The 21,700-nt window shown below is 45.0% G+C and overlaps 1 protein-coding gene across 2 annotated transcripts in view; it reads right to left on the bottom strand.

Moving 5' to 3' along the window:
- The window catches only part of CUNH1orf21 (chromosome unknown C1orf21 homolog), a 129,621-nt gene extending 114,382 nt beyond the window's left edge, over positions 1 to 15,239 (bottom strand). Inside the window, exon 1 of one of the 2 annotated variants that reach the window (XM_087732109.1) lies at positions 15,016 to 15,239. The gene's annotated coding sequence lies outside the window, so the exon portion shown is untranslated. Of the gene's footprint in view, positions 1 to 12,186; positions 12,290 to 15,015 lie in introns of those variants that run through there. The other variant, XM_087732110.1, reaches the window with a different exon arrangement.
- Between the last annotated feature and the right edge of the window lie 6,461 nt (positions 15,240 to 21,700).

Genomic DNA, 21,700 nt, shown 5'->3' with positions numbered 1-21,700 from the left:
CCTTCTCCAGGAAGCCTGCAGTTGAACCTCCCAGTCCCCCAAGCCATTCTACAAAGACACCCGTGCCCACACAAACCTTGCTGACTTTAAAGATGGGCCGACAATGCAGAATTGTTCTCAACAGCTACATCGGGTCAGACTAAAGGTCCATTTCATCCTGCACCCAACAGAAACCAAAAGCATATACCTGGGAAAGGGCATAGGGATACAGATCAAGTACACAGTGAAACCACCATGTAACGCTGTCTCCTATCCCAGCTCAAGTACAGGGACAACTTTGTCCTCTTCAATTCAAGGTGGAACTAAAGTTGTACTAAATGCAACACAGCAAGTCATCATGGATTGATCATCACGGCACAGGATTCTCTATCAGGCTCTCCTGCCCATTGCCCTGTTCCCCACTCACCCTTGGTTGCTCCTCTCTACCTTGTGAGCTTTGGGAAGCCAGCCTCCTTGCCGAAAGCCATAACTGTGCTTCCCAGAACGACACCTGATCTCATCCAGAGTTTCCTTGCGCCAACTAACACAATTAGTAATGTGGCAAGGGGAAATTTAATAAAAGCAAACCGAAATGGGAAATGGTGTTAGTGCTGGCAAGAGGAAGCTCCATAATAAAGAAATCATTCTGAGTTACAAGTAAAGTTAACCAATGAACAAGGTTCTTAAAGTTTAAGCTTTTAGCATTTTACATATTTAGAAACTCTTTAAAATGTTAAACCAATAAAGAAGAGAGACCCATGATGCAACTTTTATGTTGCCTAGGACTTTGCCGATACTACTCACACGAACCTCCCCACTCAAAACCAGCACTAACACACTTGACAGTCTTGGACATGAGGTCCAACTACAGCAGGCACAGCGCCTTACCTCCATTACATCTGCTGGCCTAACAAGATAGCTCATGTCGTTTGGTGTCCTGCCAAATACACTGTCGAATACACTGTGCCAACACAGGTGGCAACATCAAACTCCGCGGAAATTCATGCTGCTTTGGGTTTTGCAGGTCTGCTGTGCAACACAGGATAGTAAGGGTGGTGGACATAAAACAAATACAAACAAGCCTCAATCCTACAAAACAGGCACGTTAGCAGGACGATTAACCAGTAAAGGTACTGAAATCCTGAGAGTCGAGGTATTCCCACAGCCACTGTTTGCAGGGTCAGTCACTGCCCCCCTTTCCCAACAGTATGTCAGTGCCACGGTGAGCCTATGATTTCTTCCATCCAGCTCCATCCCAGGTTCAACAAGTGAAGGCTCATCCATAGAACTTCATCTTACCCTTAGCTCCCCCCAAAAGACACACTCCTGATTAGCTATAGTCAAGGTACCATGGAGAAATTTATTTTAATCAAATACAATAGCTTTTTTTCTTGCTGCTGATGCTTTGCCTTTTGCGCACTTGTCTATTTGTCTGTCTTGCAATTTTAAATACGAGAGTACAAATCAGCATTGCTGGGAATCAAGGAACTAACACAAGTGATGATTATTTTCCCATAAAACCAGTTATCTATGTGGTTTGTGGCAGAAAGAGAGAAGGTTTGGGGGACAAACGAGTGCAGTCAGAAATCAGAAGAAATACTGCTCCTAAGTGGAATATTAACATTTCCACCTGGAAAATATGACAGGAGGAATCAGTGAAGTACACTAAGCAAAATCACTGCAGTTCACAACTGGAACATTTACAACCTATTTGACTGATCTTTAATGTTTCAGAGTTGTAGAAAAACCCTAACTGGAGACCAAATTCTTTCCTTCCTCTTCTCCCTTGCTCCATAGCTAGTGATAGTGCTCAGCAGGATTCAACTGGCGAATCTGGCTGAATCCAGCCCAACTATATCTCACCTACTGAAAGAAAGAAGGGTCCACAAAGAGCCAGGAACTACTCCGTGCCTCCCACAAAAGCCTGGGGTGTCACTGGCATCGGGGGGGTGACCAGCCCAAGACCCACGTTTAGGATGTGGCACCACCACCCCTGGTTACAGCCCACTGCCGGAGAGCAGCCTCTGCCCTTGTTTTTTTGACAGGCTCATTTCTTGCATTGCTGCCTCTAAAAGGAAAAGCAACATGAAGGCCAGCATCCTGCATCACAGCCTACAGAAAAGTGCTCTGGCTCAGAGCCTCTCACTCAGAAAGCTTTTATTCATAATACACAGCATATGAAGAACAGGAGAAGGAAGCATTTGATCATTTCTGCCCCCTTGACCACACACCTCGAGACAGTAATGCAAAGCATGTGTGTGCCCTTACACAATTTCCTTTTCAACAGCAAGTGCCTTTTGGTTTCGTTAGTCAGTGTCTCATTTTCTCCTGCTCATGTTTCCAGCCTCATGCCACCAGCTATTTAGCTCTTCACATTTCATCTCCCAGCCCTCTACCCTGCCACTTCCTTGTTTAATACATTTATGAACAGACATACTACTCCCGCTCTCCATACCATTTCTCAGCTTATTGATACCAACTCTTCATGGTAATGACCCAGAAACAACATGCCCAGGCTCTGCTCCTACCCCAAAAATGAAGAGTTAGCCAACCCCACCTGCTCAGCACTGCTAAGTGAAAGGCCCTAGTGATGCCCACGCAATACCTCTTTGCTGGGCATCATGGTGGCCAAGCATTACTCTGAACTTCTTTTTCAATATTAGTTTTCAGTCCATGCTAAACCCAAGGTGCCTGCAGGCTCCAGTCTGTACAAGGTAGGTAGGGGCTGTAGGAAGGGATGGAGGGTGGTGGGGAGCTGAGGCTGGGGGACAACTGAAAGCCAGATGCAAAGGGGAGCTGTACACCTTCTAAAGAGGGCAATCAGAAAGCCTGAAAGACAGGTTTTCAGTTTACTTTGTGCTTTCACACATCTGTGATTATGGCTCTAATGATAATGTAAAGCCACAAGAATCCTTCTTCTATGGCATTTAACAGTATTAAAAACCATTGTACCTCTAAACATTCAGAAGCTAAATCCTAGACTTACTAAGCTCAACAGCAAAATTCTCTGTGACTTCAGCAGTACTCAGCTTTGGCCCCAGGGTATTGAATGCAAGCGCACACAGGGGCAAAACCTAATCTGCACTGATATTTACATAATTTCCCTGTATGTAAACTAATTAACATAGCCGCAATATTTGACGGTACTTCTGTCTTCCATGACTGATGAGTCAGAATTGCTTGTTCATAGTTATTAGCAATATAAACCTGCAATCAATCAGCATTGCTTTCACCCTGCAGAAGCAGGGAGAGAACAGCTACAAAAGCCATCAGGAAATAGCAATGGGCACCCCAGCCCCGGGACTGAACTGGGAGCATTAGTACTTGTCATAGACAGCAAGAGGAAATACTCTTCTTCATAACTATGAACTTAAAAATAGTATTTGAAAAGCAAATCTGTTATGAGAACAGAATTAAGCTACTGAGGTTCAAGGTGATCAAAGGATTTAGAAAAATAATCCAGATTTCACTCTATTTAAAAAAAAAAACCAAACAAACATTTCAAAGCTGAGAAAAGGGTTCTGTTTTTATTTCTTTGATAACAAGGCACAGAACAAGATCAGAGTCCTACCACGCTGCGTGCCACAGATACCATCACAGCTGCAAAGCACCTGAATGGGCAACTCCAGTCGCAGCAGCTCCACAGCCTCTCGGGGAAAAAGAGCTGTGGTCTCCTGGCTCCCACCCTGGAGCACCATTCACTACACCATGCCATTTTTCTCCTATTCCAGTGATATCTGGAAGCATGTACATTTTTTCCTCCTTACCACATGCTTTGAGGCTGATTTTCTGGTGCATCCTTGTTCTCCTTTACACTTCTTCCCAATATTCCCTAAAACTTTCCCTACGGGCACTCATTTCATCCAAGCCTTTCTGGTATAGATCTATAACAAAGCAGCAAACAGGATAAAAACTGGGGGAATTGCTAAAGGCAGCTGCACACAGCACCAAGGGTATACTCCTAAATTTCCAGGTAAGCACAACGAACACAGCACCTTAGACTGCTGTAATTTTCATCAATTTTAAACTTTGTCCTAGAGTACCTCCAGTGACTAACCAAATACTTGAACCTACTAGATGCACTGGCTAATGACCAGGTAGGAATGATGAACTAGAGACTGGTAAGCCAGCTTGCAATCCCTAGCACCAAGAGTCATGTATTACCTTAAGGGTGAAAGTCACTCCCATCTTCTGTTTTCCATCTCTTCTTTGACATTCAAATCAAGATACAAAACCAGTCGTGCAGTCTGATGATACAGAAAGGTGCCTGCGTCTCCTGCAACACGTTTCTTCCCCTTGACATTGAGACCAGATCAGCATTCCCACAGACAGCATCTGAGCTGAGCTCAGTTTGCACTTGGAAGACTTTACGGATACCAAGCCTAACTCACAGAGTTTGACTTTATTGGCACAGAAGCAGTAGACCATGAAGTTCACATGCTACTTTTTGCTTACACCCAACCATACTCAGCATTTTCAAAGCAATAAAACTGTTTCCATACAAAACACAATGCAGGCACGTCCATGAGATGTCGCAGGAGTTGGCACCAGGTAAAGAATGGAAGATTATAGGTAGGGAAGAGAGGAATGGGAAACTGAACACCTGGAAAAGCATAGAGGTCACCAATTTACTCATTAAGAGAATCCATCAGCAAACAGGACAGTGCAATTCACTGGGTAACAACCATCAAAGCGAAACCAAGAAGTCTTCAGGGCCACCTCTATTCTCACTTGTGGCTTTTATTCCTGAGGATATTCAGAGTCACGAACAAGATCAAAAGCAGGGCTGATCTCACACGCTCAGAAAATCCACATCAGATTTTTTTGGCAATAGTTTCCTCGGCATGGTTAATTCACCTGGGATCTTCCATCCCACCTCTGCCTCTCACAAGCACCACATTAAAACTTACCTCCTGCTTGCGAAAGACCACGTCTCGGGAAGTGGCTAACACTGATTATGGCCAACAGCCTGTTATGTGCCCTTTTTAAAGCACATGCCGATGCAAAAATGCCCAAGAGAGTTGTTTCTTCTGCATTTGGCTTAAGGCAAAAAAATACAGCAACACAACAATTATCCTGGTATTTATCCTCCACTAAAAAGATAAGGGCTGTGATGGCAAGAAACAGCAAGTGGGTTCTTCATGTGCTTTCCCAGGATAGCAGTAGCTCTTGGGAAAGCAGGGTGGCAGAGAAGGGAGGAGGTATTCCCATTAGGATACTATTCTCCATCACAGTTCTTTGACATCAGTAGGATCATTCCTATATCTGAAATAGAGTGCTTTATTTCAAAATCAGGTGTTTAGACTGGTGGTTTTTTGCACCTTGGGGTTTCTTTTGAAGGGCAGGCAGGAGGGGAAAGCCAGCGTAAAACAACTACTTGCCTTACTCTCATTAATCATAACAGGAGCAAAGAAATTTCTCCTCACTATTGCAAGCCAACATAAACCCCAGAAAAACAAGAGTACTTGATGTCTAGCACTTCATGAACGTTCTCCGTGAACTTCACCTTCTTCTCTGCAGTCTCCCCTGGTCCCACGCTGCTGCCCAACCTGTTCTGCCTACAAAGGAAGGCCAGGGCAGGGCCTGGAAGGGTTTGGACCCATTTTTCACCCAGCAGCAACAGCACTATGTGCTGATTCTGCAACATTTACTATTGCTTCAACCTCAGCGCCCTCAGACGACCAAACCCTGCAGGCCTCGCACAGCCAATCTTCCCTGACACAACAAGAACACCATCCAAATCTCAACACTGGCATGCAGCATGCGTCTATCTGCAAGAACAGGATCTCTGCTCGCAGCCTCACACGGGCCGCCTGGCCAACAGTCAGAAGTCTGGGGGAGGAAAGGCTACGTGTTTGTTTACACCCTCCACGGCTGGTGGGTGGGAAGGGAGCTGGGAGGGATCGAGTAGGCAAAGATGGGGCGCACATCCTTAACCACCACTTTCAGAGCGGCTGAATCAGCGCTGGGTGGATGGCTATTTATTGCTGACACAGGCGTGCAATAAATCACTACCTTTCTGGAGCAACAAGGAAGTTGCAGGGGTGACTGAGTCATCCTCCATCCTGACGCCATTCCAGGAGCGGAGCCATGTACGTCCCCCGGCTTTGGGCTGTGCCCATGGCCCAAAAATAGCTTTTAAGCCAAATCCTGTAGTCATCATTCAAAGCTGAAACGCTTTATTTACACTCAGCAAGAATTCATGTATGTTTTTGACACTGCTAAGAGTAACCAGTGCTTAAATGATTTGCTTAACAAAGGAGTCTATTTAACTACAAGAGTTACACCAAGTATGCAATGTTTTCTGACCCACACAGAAGCTAATAATTTGCATTTTATGGAACTCCTTTGCACAGACAATCCATCTTAATGGCCAACAACACACTGTACAAAAATTAATAATTGAAAAGCAGTCGTCAGCACTGTTATTTGCGTTACAGGTAACTTACAAACCTTGTGAAACTGTAGTATTAAATTTCTAATGACCTTCTGGAAAGCTGTTCACTTTCAGAGCCTTTTTTTAAGGCATGAGCTCACAGAACGCCAAGCAATTGCGAGGGCTGTACATGACAGGAACCCGGAGTCTGTGGGAGAGGCCAGGCAAAAACCCCTGTCACAAAGATGTCAGCCCGATCCTCCTTTGGCTGAAGAAGTGACTCTGACTTCATGAACCCCCTCTCTCTCCAGCCAGTCACTTGACCAGGCTTCTCCGACAAATTTCTACCCTAATGCCACATTAATCCGACTTCATCCAGTCCCCACACATCTAAGAAGCTCCAGCTCTTTTTCTGTCAAATCATTGGCTTTTAAACTACTTCTGTTGAAGCACCCAAGCATTTGCTGTGGATGAAAAAAAAGCTCAGAGACTAGCACAGAAGTGTAAAGGCAAACAAAAATTACATCACGAAGCCTGGGATTTTCATAGTCTTAGGGAAATTGGTCCCCTGAATCCCACTGCATCTCAATGAAGAGTCAAGTGCGTAATTTTCCATTATGCTTGTAAAAACCCCCGAATAAATGTACAACTAAACGTAGCTTCACAAGGCTGAGCATTTATTATTCTAAGTGCTGTTACTAAGCCTGAGGCCTCTTATTCCATTATTTTTTTTTTTTTTTTAGGAAATAGTCTCACTCTTGCCAAACTGTCAAAGATGCAGAATGCTAGTTACAGGAAAATCCACCTCAGAGTCAGCTCCTGTCGTTGGGGAGGAACAACAAACAAACCCTATATTCTGAACTGACAATCATCATGATCTGCCCATTAGTGTTGCGTCACTCTTCACCGCTCTGTCACACTGATGGAGTCTGTCTGTTTGTGTTGGGGATGGCAGTCACTCCTCACTGCTGACGTCTTTGCTCAGGGCTGTGCCGCGGTCTCCGGTACACAATCTGCTCCAGAACATGCGGACTGGCTGTTGCCATTTCAAAAGCTTTCCTGGCATATTTCTGCAGACTGAAACAGGAAGATTTTGGGCAGCCAGGGGCTGATTTACCTCTATATGAACGCCTGCGGGTGTAATTTCGCGCAGCTCTTCCAAACAAAACATTTTCACTGCAATAGCAAAGGCAAACTCCCCCAAACCCAATTTGTTTGGTGGTTAATTAGTATCCTCCACTGCAACGTCTGAGACAAAAGAAAGCAGCACTCCCCTCCTCCCACAAGCATCAAGACTTTTTAGTCTCGAAGATATACCTTATCTGAGATGACCAAAGCAGAACGGATATGGCTTCCTCTTTTTTTTTTTTTTTTTTTTAAACAGAGGAAAAACAATAGAAATTATCTCAGAAGCTTGTTGATTGGGAGGTTTTGATTTTCATTTCAGTAGCACTGGCCAGGCACTCTTAAATTATAGGCTCCCACACCTGAAAACTAGGTAGCAATTTAAAAACATAAATCATAAGAAAAAACAACTATGACCATAAGAACTTTGAGTGGTAAAAATAACAGTGACAGTATTAGAAAACCCTGGTTGGCTTTTCTTTCACCCACTAATAAAACAAGTCCCAGAAGTACTCATATGAGTTTCTCCTCTATGCATTTCTGTGGCAGGTGAAGGGGAGAGCCGCCAGATCTGCTCCCCTGGATTCAGTCCGGCTTATTCAGCAGCTTCAGTTCTGCTATTTCAGATTCTTGCAAAAATAAAGGCTCAGAAGAGAAAGCTGAGCCTCTGGGCATCCACCAGACCACAGCTACTGCGCGCACGTAACAAGCACAACTGCACTGGAAGAAAAGGAATGGTACCCTGTCCTTCAGCATCACATGGCTGACCACCCTCAGCAGCCCAAACCACATCTTTAAACATCCTACTTCAGAGAACACCCTGCTGCTGAAGGTGGCTTCCTAGTGACGGAGTGCTGTATAAATCCATCTGCAACAAAAGACCAAACTCCTGCATATTTTATCGGTACATTTATTGCACATCAGCTGCATTCCCTGTAAGACGCAGCTGAGATGAGGAGGCCTGTAGACAAAATTAAGCAGCAGGATCCAAACTGGGTATTGCCAGAAGAGAGAAACATCTTAGTCATCCCTCAAAGTTAGAGCTGAAATGGGCTTACAGCCCATTACCAGCCCTTAGAAAGACAGCATTTGTTTTGTTTTACCAGCCAGTTCTTTCCTCAGACTGTTTGCTAGTGGAGATGTGCAAATATCCGATATTCAGATCTTTATTGAATAGTAATTTAAACGGAATTCTCCAAACAGAAAGGCAAACTTCAACAAGCCCTTTTCCCCAGGAGTGGCACACCAACATCAGCACATCATCTAGAAACCTGAAAAGTTCACAGAAAATGCCGCTGCCACCATAAGAAAAGGAAGGAGAGCAATTTGTTCCTTCCTTCATGTCTTCCTGCTAAAACAATCTCCCTGCCCAATATCCTAAATTGCACAGGCTCCACAAATCTAATTAGCCATGACTCTAAAACACAGAGGTCTGTCTGCCAAACGTGGATAATCACATTAAAGTTGTTTTGCTTTTATTAATAAAAACTTGGGATGGGATGAGATAAAAATCCTAAGGAGCAAAGTCTAAAAGGTAAGTCCCTCCCCCTCGCCGAATAAAGAGCTATCTTTGTGTGGATAAACTCCTCTATTGGGCAACTTGGATAAACTTTTCCTTGTTTATTATAAAAGCACAAGTTCACCAAGGTCCTTTTATGTCTTGATGTATGAAGTTATTCCAACTACCTATCATTTCACGGAGTCAAAGGGGTGAGGCTATGGTATTTATAGATACGTTCAGGGCTAGAATTTTGGTTAGCAACAACATAGTTATGGCCTCAATGCCTAACACACACTTTTGGGAAAATGCCCACCTATATATATAGATCCTGGAAAGTTTTTCCTATTAAATACATATTTCAACTGAACTTGCTTTTTATCTTTTTCCAAACTTGATGGTTAAAGTCTATTACTTTCTGTTAGATACAGAGACAGAAGAAAAACAAATGGAGGCCACTTCCATAGTAAGAGGAAAGACCCTGATGCGATCCTGATGCTTTCAGACACTTTCACTGGTTTGGGTTTTTTTTATTAGCAATAGCACTCCACTCTCAAAAACGGGGCCTCAGTTTTACTAATCACATGCCACACATTAAGAGATTAATCTCTGCAAACAACTCAAAATGCAAACAGATAGACAGTGCTCCACAAAAGAGAAAGAATGGTTTTCCATGATTCAGATAACAAATTACAAGCTCATAATGGTTTAAAAATCTGTTTCTCCAAACGTCTAATCCAGAGCCCTGCCTAAAGGCTGTTCAGGATCGGACCAACACTCCAGTTAAATCGTTTGGCATTGGCGTCTCTTCACTCCAGAATTACCTTCCTTTGAAGCAAGTGACAGCAGACACACAGGCAACGGATGCTGTTGGATTAATACTCTGTTGCAGAGATCTTATCCATATGCATGTACTCTTGTTGTGTATAGCATTATTATGTAAGCGTCTCTATTTTTAAAACAAGCAGAAAACGTTTGTCTGGTCACTCTCTACTATTACCCCACCCGTAAACCAGTAAGCTGAAATTCCACCCACTTTAATCATAAGTTTTACAGGCTTAAGGGTGGAATAACAGCAGAAATTACAAGATGAAGATTTTTTGTTTGCTTTAAAAACATGAAAATTTTACCCCTTTTTATCAATAGGATTTCAGAAGCTGCCATAATAATAAATAAATTACCAACCTTTGGAGGGCTTCTTTTAATACACCAAACATAACTGCCGTTACCACCAGTACCAAAGTCTAGTATAACAAACTCTGTAACCCAGATGGCCCCTGTAACCCCGACTGACTCCTGGACCACCAGTACAAAAGCAATCAGGTCAGTTCACAGTCAAAAGATCCTGCTTCCCTGCCACACGAAGGAAAAGCGGAACTTAAGCTTTTTAACACCCATCTATTCCTGAAATGGTCTGGGATGGCATGTTGAAAGCTAACCTAAAGAACAATTCAGGGACCGACACATTTTTTTTTCCGTATGATGCTGCACTTATTGGAATCTTCATTTCTTAACTTCAAGCTCTTTAATACAATTTTTCAATTCTGTTCCCCACATCCTTCCATATCCCCTAAAATGTTGCACCAGATACCTTGCAAAGATTTCCTTTGGCAAGAACTTCAAACAACACTGCTGAAGTCACTCTTCGGCATACAGCAACTCTTTTGTTGTCCGAGTTGTTCTGCACCAAGCAAGACTTACTGCAATCTACGTACAGGGTGTATAGCTGCAGAAATCACATCACTTCTTGTATTTGAACATTTTTTTTTTGCTTGCAACCACCAAAATGCTGCAAGTGTAACAGTACCTATCTATGAAACGTGACTGTAAATAGGGCTGGGAGCATACCTTACTGCAAACATATAGCAGTTATCTTTATATACATTCTAAGACCTGTTAACATCCCTATACATAGTACTTTTGCATGTAAAAATCTAAAAAGGAAGATATTCTTCCAGAATTCAGATAAAAATCATAGGGCGGACACTTCAACGGACAAGCCATAAAAGGAATAAAATAAAATCCTTTTCAGACTGCACAATTATACCTGAAGTTCACCGACACAGGATGTTATGAACACTAATGCCATAAAGGTTTTCAAAACAAATCAGACATTTTTCAGAGAAGACAATCCGTCAGCAGCTATTAAACAAAACAGCCTCAACGGAACAACTGCCAGCCCAAAGATTTCCTGAAGTGATGACTGCTGGAAGGGTTTACCAGGAGGAAGAGAACTCTGTAGTTACAGTTTTCCTATGTACCTGTAAGCGGCCCCATCAGAAAAGATACTGAGCTCGACAGATCTCTAGTCTGACCAAGAATAACTGCTCTTATTCAGTCCATAAAATTGAAGATGACAAGATACCAACCTGTTAATAAATCAGAGCTGAAGTAGACTAGTACCAGTAAAAGAAACAGGCTTAAAATTACTGATTGCATATCACGTTCCACACCGCCTCCTCTCTGAACGGCCTACAAGAACATGGCCTGAACAATATTACTTATTCCCAAAAGTACCTCTTTAGATTCCAGTATACCCGAAATGTGCTTGTGTACATTTAGTCACAAATATGTTATACAGCACAAAGATGAGCCAGTAGCATAGTGATAGATATTTGCAAGTGCCTGTGAAATCCCTTTGCAATTAGATGCCTGCTTACATAGAATTAAACACAGGCAGCAAGGAAATAAGTAACAATAATACTAAAAAAAAACCCTTTCCAGAGTATGTTTGCATGTCTATTCAAAACATAGTGCTGTTCCATCATCTTCTGCGGAAGGATGGAAGAACAGCATCCTGAAGGGTACCTTACCTTTCCCTGAATGAGAGGAAGGTTGGAAGGGCTCAGCCTCCACGCCGACACGAAGGCCTCCAGAAAACTGACTGCCAGGAGTCAGTTATTCCCCCTTTCCCCCAACCACTTGATGCCATTGCATACCGTAATAACAGCGGGCATGTTTCACGCTATGGTATTTTTAGAGCGAGGTCCACCTGTATAGCACCAGAGCCCACGCGAGATCACTGCGCTGCAACCGCAGACCGGGGTCTGAGCGAGGCACTGCGTGCACAGACGCACAAGAGAGGTCCCTGCCGTAACACCGACAAACGCCCCCCTATCCTCCCGGCGCTCCAGCTACTTCCCCCACATCCCAGGCTTCCACCTTCCCTTTTCTATATTGGCTCTTGTCTCTCCCGGCAGGGTCTCACCTCTGGTACACCAGCGATGCCTGCGCCGACCTTTGCCGAGCAGCACGCACGTCATCGCCTCCTCTCTGCGCAGATTCAGGGAGACAAGCCTTAAAAATCTCTCCTGCAGCCCCGCTGCTTCCACGACAACAAGAAGAAATAGCCAACTAATAATGGACTGGTTGAAGGGCTGCCAGCTTCAGCAAACGTGTTTGGAATTATATTTTTTTTTTAATTTTATTTAAAGAGCTTCCAGTTGAGCACTGGTCATCTTCCTGGACCCAACACCTGCGCTGCAATCAGCACAGAGCCTGCACAGCACCCCCGGCACGATCGGACTGTGCACAAAGACGTTTGCCGAGGCCTTTGCTTGTCAACTAAACGAAGCTGAAAGTAAGTTTGCCCATGCGTGTGCGCAGCACCTAGTGCACCACAGAAGCTCCGGAGTATAGACAATCAATTGTAAGTGCATTATAATCCTGAGAAGTTTACCAAAAATTTATTTACTATGTTACTGTGTCCGCTCATTGTGTTTTTGTCCAATATTTGCACTACACTAACGGCAGCACATCTCTCCAATGTAAACAGTCGCCCTAATCCATGTTGTTATATATATCATTTGTTTACCCAAAGTTGAATGATCATTTCAACCTTCGTTAATCTGATTGCGTAACAAACTACAGCAGCCTTAAATAACCAAGCTGCTCCCTCCAGCACGGATTAGTTGAAATCACTCATTTCAACACCCCCCTTCTTTTAAAAAACAAAATGAAACAGATAATGGAGAAAGAAGAAAATAAAAGTGCCTGGCCATTGCTTTTGCAGCCGACTACCATACAAGACATATCACGGCGTGCAGATGCAGCGCAATAACTTCACACCTGGTGCAGGCTGCGAGCACAAAGTAAAGCGAAATGTTTTCAAACGCTGAACAATATTGCGCAATTAAAGCACATTCTGCTAGATCTTATTCACAGCTCCAGTGCAGGCTATTAAGCAAACTATACAGCATGGATTTTCAAAACAAGTAATTGCACGTATATAAACAAAGGCCATAATTTACACGGCAGATCCCATAAAAGCTTATCTACCACATGATGTCACACCCATAAATTACAACTTAAAGCGCTAGTGTCAAACTGGTCCTGCCCTCCCACCCCAAAATGAACATGATTAATATCAAACACTGCTCATCCATGCCTGCACCTCTTGGAAATAAACACATATGAAGTACCTCCTGAGACAGAGCAGTGTTTAAAGATTCTTCAGACAATAAGAAGATTTATAATTATTATTGTATTACATCATCACAAAGTCTTAAACAAACCAAGCTGCCTCATTATACAACACTTAAGATAATATAAGGTTAAACAACATCAAGCAGTATCGGTGCACTCCACTTGTACCAAAGGGCAAACACCTCCAGCCCCCATTCACGGGAGATCTTCAGAAACACATAGCCTCACGGCTATTATCAAACAGCGCGTTAGAAAAGCAAAACCAGAACACACGTATTTCTTTGAACAGACTCAGGACCAGAATTTTTCCATTGAAATCCAACCAACCAAGGCATGGGGAAGGTGAAGGGCAGGCAAATGGGAAACCAAATAAGGTGAGGAACGTGTTTTGGCATCTCTCAGTTTTAGTTCACCAGTCCATGATCAGCTCATGAGAAATCAAGAGGCAGTATCGGGGGCTAATAAGAAACCGCCTATTGATCGCAGCTGGCTTTCTACAGCACGGAACAAAATTCATCCTCTTGACTGATACCCATGGTGGCAGTCTCATCGCAGAAGTTACAGAGAAGACGGGCATCAGCAAACGACTGTCTAACCAACGTATCTGAATACCTTTGTAAGGGAAAGCAAGCTAAGTATCTCTGCTCCCGGCACAAATATCTGCTCCTCTGAGTCCGCAGTACCCACGAATCTGTAACCATTATCCCAGTGCCCCCATGATCCGCCTGCTCCAGGGGACTACCTACACAGCAGGCCCTGCACCACGGAAGAAAGAGGCTCCACCGAGTCTGTCCAGGCCAGCTGGGTCTGTGCCATCTCCATCACGCTCAGCCCGAATTCACCATTTCTGCGTGTTATTACGAATCTGACATCACATCAGTGCAAGCACAGTCTGACATCTACAGTTAACTCGGTGATGGTGTAAGTGCTGCCTGGCTTACAGGCGTTTGGTGTGGCAACACGCCTGCTGCTGAACCCTTGAAAGAGAAGACAGATATATATACATATTTAAAATTTGCTACAGAAAGCCTTGCAGTGACTTGTTTCTTCTCCATGAGGCCAGCAGACCTGCAGCGAGGGAAATGCAGCAAGAGACCCCCCTGCCTCACTCCACTTTTGAGCCGTGGCATCGCCAGCACCCCCCAAAGCAAAGAGATGCCGTTCAAGCCCCGGGTTGCCTGCCCGGATGGGAAAAGCCTTGCCCAGCTGCAGCCATTTCGCCTCCAAGCCGCGGCCCCCCCGGCCCCCCCCGCCAGCCCCGGGGTCTCGCAGCACTTGGCGAACTGCGGAGGAAGGCGCCCGCTCCCCGTACAAAGCCCGGCGGGGTCATGAATAAAACATCGCCTGGAGGAAGGCGGGGGGGGGGGGGGATCGGGATACGGAGAAATAAGGGAATAAAAAGGCTGCGCGGCGGCCGGGGGACGCAGCGGCGGGCACGGCCCCGCGGGGGGTGGGCCCCCGGCACCCCGGTCCCGGCCCCGGCCCGGAGCGGGGGCGCCGCCCGCCGCCGGCCCAGGCCCGGGCCTCCGTGGGGGAAGCGGCGCCCCCCGGCCCCCCGCCCGCGGCTGCCCCCCCCGCCGCCCGCCCCCGCCGGCACCCGGGGGACGCTCACCTCAGAAGCCGCCGCTCGGAGCGGCTCCCCCGCCGCGGAGAGCCGCCGGCAGGCGCCGGGCGCGGCTCGGGGCCCGGGCTGGAGAGGACGAGGAGGCGCGGGGGACCGGGCGGCTCCAACTAAGTGTGCGAGCGCGGCGGCGGCAGTGGCGGCGGCGGCAGCCGGGCGCGGAGCGGCCTCTCCGGGGAGCCGGGGCGGGCCGAGGCGGGGAAGGGGTGGCACGGAGCGGGGGGCGCGCCCGGCCGTCACGGCGGGGAGGCGGGGAGAGGCGGCGGAGGAGGAGCCCCCGCGCAGCGCCCGCCCCTCCCGCCGCCGGCCCGCCGAGGGGTTGCGGGGGCCGGGAGGCCGCTCGCCGCCTCCCTCCTCCCGGGCGGGGGACCGAGCGGCGCCCGACGGCCGCCCGGGGCGGGGGGCCGGGGCCTGCGCGGCGGCAGCGTCCCCTGCCCGCCGCGGGCCCCGCTCCGGCCCTTCCTGCTGGGCTGCGAGGAGCGGGAGCCGTACCTCAGGCGGCGGCGTTGCCTCCGGCGGCGGCCGGTGCTGGGGTCCCCTTCCCGGGCGCCGCCTGACGCCAGCCCGCCTGCGCTCCCCGGCTGGAGGGGCCAAGCGACCCCATGTCGCCTTCTGTCTTCGGGGCCGGTGGGAGGCGGAGGGGCTGGCGCGGGGGACGGGGGACACAGGCCTTTTTTGAGAGGGCAGGTGCAAAATTGGTTGGGGTACTGAAGACAACGTTTAAAAATAAGAGCATGTCCTTTATTAAAAGGAAGGGTCTCATAACTGCCTGTGAAACGGTTATAAATTAATATTAAAATATACCCTTTCGAATGCTTTGTTTCAAACACAACTGATGGGCAAGGGTAACATCGTGTCATTTTTATAGTCATTTTGGAAATCCTTAAAAAAACTTCCCACTAGCCAATTTGTCCTTTTCCATTGACTGTTAGGAATGAAGTCGCAGCGATTATCAGCGCTGTGCTTTTCAGTTACTTCACCGAAACCTTGTTTGCATGTGGGGTTGGAAAACATGCTGGGATAAGACTTTCTCGGGTCAGGTTGTCATTAATATACTGTCTCATTTTATGTGCAGTCTTTGTGCGAGCAGTTCAGTATCCTGAAACGGCAACGGTGAGTGCAAGGACATTCCCACTCCCTCTCCTAAAAGCTTGTACCCACCTTAGTGGGTGGACTGTTCTCCTTAGGGAGAAGGAAGGCTCAGCACCCCCTGGAGAGTATCTCAAGCATCCACGGTCCGCAGTATCTCAGGGCAGGAGTCTGAGTATGTTGAGGTGAGAGAACACGAAGCATCTAGGCAAGGTCAGAGATGCAAAAATACAGAGCCTTGTGCCTTTGGTGTTCTTCGCCCACTTAGCAATGGGACAGAAAAGTGGTTCTCCACATTGTCCTGGAGGGTTTTTTCCCAAGAACACGATGCCTATCAATCGGCTTTATATCAGCATGTGCCCAAATTTTCACAGGCAAAACTGTGTTTCTCTATTCACAGAGGTAAAGTTTTTTATGAAAACGACTATTGACTGAAAAAAAAATTGAGCTTGAGGTGAAGCTTCTTTGAAGCTCCAGTTATAAAAGCTTTCTCAGATTGTTCCTGCCAGGAAGTGCTACCATGTGAATGAGAAAGACTCCAGCAAGCCTACATTCTTTTCATCACTTACAGTTTTAGTGTCTTTCAATAATCCAGGCAGATGTGTTTTCATCTAAGGACATTTTTCCTTCACCATTGTGAAAATGTAAAGATAAATAACTGTTTGCCAAATCCTTGGCAAGATCCCATTTGCAGTCATTTCTACCCCCCTCTTTCTAGAAATCTAATTATTTTTCTCTGCATTGGAAATCACTACCAGAAAGGTGGACATAAACAACATCAAGAAATTCCAAAAGGGAATATTTTCAACTCTAGGTTGACAACTTCGAAGTTGGCCAACTTTGTTTTTCACTCTTTTCACTGCAGAGAGCCTGGTACTGTTTCCAAAGATGTGTGGAGCATTTACAGTGAAAAATATATGATTGTTATGCTGCTATAAACTGTGCTTCCAATAAAAATGACCATATAAGAACAGCATAAAGCAAATATATTTTGTTTAGTCTCCACAGATAAACCTCCCTGATGTTTTCCTTGTGATGTGTGCAGCTAGTTAACATTCATAATTTAACTATTTGCATGTAAATCCATTTCCTTATGCACAAATTTGTTGATCAAGTCTTTGTCTACCACTCTCAAGTAGTCAAAGATATGTCTAAAAGCAGAAAATAGTTATTTCTCTGATTCTCATGTTTGTTTTACTCATTTTTGAGAAGAGACATTGTATACTAGACAGTTATTTTTAGAAGCTGGAAAATGATAAATAATGTAAATGATTTCTGATATCCAGAACATACTTGGTACAAAGTGTAGCCCACATCAACTGAGCCTGGTGCTCTGCCCCTGCCTAGTGGTGCCCGAACCAGGTATTAGTTCATTACCCCAAGAGTAAATTATGGTTTTAAAATCAAAACCAAGGGCTGGGGGTTGGTCCTGCAAGAAGATGACAACCTTCATCCTGACTTCTTTGTACAGTACAAAAGAAATCAGCTTTCCCAATTTGGTTCTCCTGGTGCTGTGGGAATGAATTGACTTGGATCTGGGGGAGCCATGGACTAAAGAGTAGCCAGAGACAAATATTTGCAAAGACAAAATGATTATTATAAGAAAAAGAAAAAACACACAAGCCCCTCAAAACTCTTGGAAAGGAGAAGGATGAGAATAGAAATGAGTAGCGAGAGAGTCAGTGGCTCCAGAGATTGCACCCAATTTTCTTCTTTTGAAAGAAGCTCCACCTCTGGGCCAAGTTCTGCCACATTAAATTTTGGGACCTTTTCTCCTCTAAGGCAATAGCTCGTGTGCCACTGAAACCCATGGGCTTATCACCAGGCAGCCCTCTCCAAGCAGGGCTACCTCTGCCATCGGTGGGAGGTTCCTTCATGTTGACCCTGACACAGCAGCACACTAGATGGAGCAGAGTGAGTTGGTGAGTTGGTGTCTCAAAGTCTGAAATCCTGCACTATGAGAGGTTATTTGTTGGCTTAATCTATGCGTTGTTTCTATTACAGTGAATCCGCTCGATTAGAGTGATTTTTACCCAGGCTGATGTATATTAACTCCAATGTGGGTGCAATCATAGTGGCATTATGTACTTGTTTTCTCACGCTTGTACTTGCATTATACTGTCATAGCACGCTTACATTCACAGAAGAGCATTTTCAGTACAATAACACTAGCTACATAGGGAGAGTTAAAAGTGCTACAGCTGGTGTATGTGTAGAACAAGTCTTGAAGATGTGAAATGTAAAAGGGAGCGCTGGAAACGGCAAGGCTCATAAGACAGCAGTTAAAATAGTGGTGCAGAAACATCAATTTGACCCGTTTATGCAAAAAAAAGTTATTTGGCTTTCATCAGAGTACTGCAGTGAAATCGATGTGTGTGTGTGTGCCACGCATGTTGCTTAAGTTATACCAATACAGCAATGCTTGCAGGGTTCTATCTACCTTCTTTTCTCCTAAAAATGGGAATACAGTTCACTTGTCTATGCCAAAGGTACACATGTTGTACCCATGTCCTACTTGTTATTGGTAAAAAAATAAACTGTTACTTTAATCAGGTAGTTGTTATCAGCACAACAACTGTCTGTGTTCCAAGCCTAAAAATTGTTGCAAATGCCTAAGTTATCCTGTTTTATTTTCTGAAAGGTACTGGTGATTTTCTGATACTTTAATGAAGCTCTACATTTCAGAAATGGGAGAGATTAGAGAAGTCATGGCTCGGCTTACAGACAAATAGGTGAAATTGCTGCACATTTTTCCCAATTAACATGAGTTCAGAACAAAAACTAAAATGCTGCACAAACTGCTGCCAGGAACAGTTTAAAGATTCTGATTAATTGGTATCGTCTAGACCGTGCTTGAGAGACGCTAACATAAACTCCACAATGACAAATTCATTTTCCCTTTAAGAATAATAGTTCCAAAACATCAGACCACTTCCTAAACATGCTGATACTCAAAGGTCTTTGTAAACATAATCTCTGGGGCTGGAAAATACAGTCACTGTGAAAGGACTGTGACAGCTGGGGTGATGAAGCCATTCCTCCATCCCGCAGGACTGGAGGAGAACTGGAGTCAGACTCGCATGGACCAGATAGCTGGTGCTGCTGGAGAATGAAGAGAAGGCACAGAAAGTCACAAGCTCTGTCGGTTCAGTTTCCTCCCATGGATTTTCCATGTCCTGTAAATTTTGAAGATGTCACGTACCAAAATTTTTACAAGATGGCAAACTCACCGAGGTGGATTTGGTGCTGTAAATCAACGAGCTGCTCTCTGAGCTGTTCTGCTGCTTGACAAACGATACAGGAACAGACGTGTGAACTTCATGGCTTCTTTTTAATGGTGCACTAACATCAAAGTCTAGCTTTACATATTTAAATTATTACAAATTAGTGGATGTTTGTTTTGCACAGTCTGGCCCTGCTCATTGCATTCACTATTTTTATTAAAATGGAAATTATGTTCATCTGCAATAAATAAAAAAATGGATCGCAAATTCTCAGCATATTAGAGAATACATTTTAACCAATAAATAATTATCTTAGTATAAATAATGCCCTTGGAAACATGAACTGCTCCCTTTCACCTCACTGAGCAGTACACCTGTTCAGTGGGCAAAAAGGAGTCTGAAATGTTTAAAAAGAGTGAAAGATTAATCTGCATTACTTAAGGCTGAATTTTCTTGTTCACATTTTCATCATCACAGAATAGGGCCTACATTAAAAACGTGGGACAGAAAGCAAGCCCAGCTGTAGGAGAAACCTATAGATACTCCTGGGAATTCTCAGGCGATCTTTACTGATCCCAGTTCTATATGCAGTGTTTGTTTATTTACTCTTCAGATTCTGAAGAAGCAAGATTACTCTGCTCTGGTGAGACCCCACCTGGAGTACTGCCTCCAGCTCTGGGGTCCTCAGCACAGGAAGAACATGGACCTGTTGGAGAGGGTCCAGAGGAGGGCCACAAAAATGATCAGAGGGATGGAGCATCTCTCCTATGAGGAAAGGCTGAAAGAGCTGGGGTTGTTCAGCCTGGAGAAGACCTTATTGCAGCCTTCCAGTACTTAAAGGGAGCCTACAAGAAAGATGGGGATAGTCTTTTTAGCAAGGCCTGCTGCAACAGGACAAGGGGTAATGCTTTTAAACTAAAGGAGGGTAGATTTAGACTAAACACAAGGAAAAAATTTTTCACAGTAAGGGTGGTGAAACACTGGAACGGGTTGTCCAGAGAGGTGGTAGATGCCCCATCCTTGGAAACATTCAAGGCCAGGCTGGATGGGGCTCTGAGCAACCTGATCTAGGTGAAGATGTCCCTGCCCATTGCAGGGGGGTTGGCCTAGATGACCTTTAAAGGTCCCTTCCAACCCAAAGCATTCTATGATTCTATGAATTATTCTCTTTATACCTGAGCTTGCAATTAGGCAAGATAAGATAAAATAGGTAGATAAGCCCTCCGATAAGCCATGCATATTTTGGATGCTGTATAAACAAGAATAAAAGGTCTGTGTCAGAGGATCCAATTCTGAGGTCCTAATTCCAGATTAATGACTTAGCAAAGCTGTCTATTAAATTCAGGCAAAGGTAGAGAGAGTAAAGAATAAGCAGGAACTTTAGTTTTTAGGTGCTCAACATTTGGACGCAGCACAGATACGGCTAAATTTAATACCTTGAGTTTCTTAGGCTAAAATATGTTTTGCGCTGGGACGAGTTGTAGGCCATGTGCCTATACTATAATAAGATAAACCAACCAAGATCGACTTGATTTGTGTGCCTGGAGGCACAGTTTGTCAGAAACCTCCACCATTTGCTATACTACTTCTCTAACAAGGCAATATACGATCTGAAAACACAGGAAATTAGTGACAAGTGAGGACTGGGTACTGTGGTCCTGTTTGGGCCACCAGCAAAAGAACCCTTTGACTTTCATGGTGCAGAATTGGATCCAAAGCACGTGCTGAGTTATGCTCACTACTGAGTTGGCATCAAAAAGCCAAGAACATTTTCTTCTACTCTACACTTGTTTCTCAGTACCAGTTAGGCTACCATGACTTTCTGTTTAAGCCTCTTAAGCTTTTACACAGCTCATTTTGACACTAAATTACGTAGAGAGCACTTATGTGAGCGACTCTGCCTCCTCCTCTGGAAAGGTGGACATCTACTGTTGGGAACATTGAGGGACACTGCTCACTAGGGATTTCTTTTTCTGGCACAGGTGTTTACAAAGCACAGATCCACTCCTCACATCCCTCAGGAATATACACAGTTTTAAGTTGGAGCCCAGTTTTAAATTAGAGTTTTAAGTTAGAAAAAGGGAGATTGTCCCACATAGAAACCCTCCAGTACACCAATACTTTGGGGTCTGCACTACCAGCTCATACAGGCTTCTGATGACTACAAACCACATCCATTTGGATGTGCTATAGTGGCAAATGCCTCAAAGGAGGCCGCCAAGACCTTGGCTCAAATGGGACGGGTTATTGGGAAGCCATCCTTCATACAGGGTACTTTAGGTTGAATTTTGCTCTCTGGGTATTTGGGAAAGGATTGGGTTGGTGTGACAGGAGATAAGAGTTGCTATGTAATGGTTCCCCAG

This window comes from Nipponia nippon, unplaced genomic scaffold (genome assembly GCF_047370975.1).
Source record: "Nipponia nippon isolate SJK-2023a ecotype South Korea unplaced genomic scaffold, ASM4737097v1 scaffold_5, whole genome shotgun sequence".
NCBI lineage: Eukaryota > Metazoa > Chordata > Aves > Pelecaniformes > Threskiornithidae > Nipponia > Nipponia nippon.
Note: the sequence above shows the minus strand (reverse complement) of the source record. Positions and strands in the feature narration are given on the sequence as shown.